Raw genomic sequence first — 2037 nt, 5'->3', positions numbered from 1 at the left:
AATAATAATAATGAGAATAATAATAGTCCCTGCCCTGGGGCACCTGGGTGGCTTAGTTGGTTAAGCGTGTAACTCTTGGTTTCAGCTTAGGTCATGATCTCGTGGCTTGGTGGATTTGAGCCCCACATCAGTGTCTGTGCTGGCAGCATGGAGCCTGCTTGGGGTTCTCTCTCTCTCTCTCTCTCTCTCTCTCTCTCTCTCCCCCCTCCCCGCCCACTGTCTCTGCCCCTTGTGCCACTTGTGCTGTCCGTCTCTTTCAAAATAAATAAATAAACAGGGCACCTAGGTGGCTCATTCAGTCGAGCATCCGACTTCAGCTCAGGTCATGATCTCTGAGTCTGTGAGTTCAAGCCCTGTGTCGGGCTCTGTGCTGACAGCTCGCTCAGAGCCTGGAGCCTGTTTCAGATTCTGTGTCTCCCTCTCTCTCTGACCCTCCCCTGCTCGTGTTGTCTCTCTCCCTCTCTCAAAAATAAATAAAACATTAAAAAAAATTAAAGATTTTTATTTTTATTTTTTAACGTTTATTTCTTTTCGAGAGACAGAGGGAGGCAGAGAAATAAACGTTAAAAAATAAAAATAAAAATCTTTAATTTTTTTTAATGTTTTATTTATTTTTGAGAGAGGGAGAGAGACAACACGAGCAGGGGAGGGTCAGAGAGAGGGAGACACAGAATCTGAAACAGGCTCCAGGCTCTGAGCTGTCAGCACAGAGCCCAATGTGGGGTTCCAACCCATGAACTGTGAGATCATGACCTGAGCCAAAGTTGGACACTCACTTGACTGAGCCACCCAGGCGCCCTTAGGAGGGTGTTTAATTTCCACATACTTGGGAGATTTCCTAAATTTCTCTTTACGGTTGGCTTCCAACTTAATTCCATTAAGGTACAGAGAACATACATTGTATGATTTCAATTTGCATACATTTATTATGACTTATTTTATGGCATTATATGTCTACTCTGGAGGATTTCCAAGCGTGCTTGAAAATTGTGTGTGTGTGTGCCCTGATTTTGGTAGGTGGAGTGTTAACTGTTAGGTAGAGTGACTGCTAATTTCTATGTATTCTCGATCCTTACTAATTTGTGTCCGGTTATTCTATCAGTTACTAAGAGGGGTACTACAACTTAATAGTTGTTCAATAGTCTACTTGTCATGCATCCTGGGATCTGTTGTTGCAGTACACAAATATATATATATTTGATATATTTACTATTTATGTATGTGTGTATAACTGATGGATTGTCCCTTTTATCACTACAAACTGTCCCTCTTTGTCCAATTTCTTTTACATGTATTGTGTCCGAGAGTAATTCCGTCCTTCTTACTCTTTCATGGTTATTATTGGCACGGTGTATCTTTTCTCATCCATTTACTTTCAACTTACTGGTGTCTTAGGTCTAAAGTGTGTCTCTTCTTTTAATCTTTTTAAATGTTTATTTATTTTTCAGAGAGAGAGAGGGAGACACGAAATCTGAAATAGGCTTCAGGCTCCGAGCTGTCAGCACAGAGTCCAACACAGGGCTCGGACTCACAAACCGAGAGATCATGACCTGAGCCCAAGTCAGTTGCCTAAACAACTGAGCCACCCAGATGTCCTAAAGTGTGTCTTTTATAAATAACATATACTTGGATCTTGCTTTCTAATAGTCTGACGATATGTGACTTATCTACTGCTTCACAATCAATTACCCTGTAACTTAGCACTGTAAAATTTTTATGATCTTAGGTAAATTTTTATGATTTATGAGTAGCCTGTCTAGGTGGTTGTGGCTCTGATTTTCCATGGAGTTATACTCAAACATCTCTGGACTTGCAATCATCTGAAAGAAAGAAGCTTTCCAATCTATGGCTGTAGCCTAACCCACCCACTGCCTGAGTGAGGATGGCTCACAGGCTAAGAATAGGTTTTATATTTTTAAATAGCTGAAAAACAATAAAAGGAAGAATATTTCAAAACACGACAAATTATATGGAATTCAAATCTCAGTGCCCATAACTCAAGTTTTGGGTTGTTGGTTGGTGTTTTTTTTTTTTGGT

The sequence above is a fragment of the Crocuta crocuta genome, unplaced genomic scaffold (assembly GCF_008692635.1).
Source record: "Crocuta crocuta isolate KB4526 unplaced genomic scaffold, BGI_CrCroc_1.0 scaffold267, whole genome shotgun sequence".
In the NCBI taxonomy this organism is placed as follows: Eukaryota; Metazoa; Chordata; class Mammalia; order Carnivora; family Hyaenidae; genus Crocuta; species Crocuta crocuta.
The sequence above is the reverse complement of the archived record's forward strand: the minus strand, read 5'-3'. Positions refer to the sequence as shown.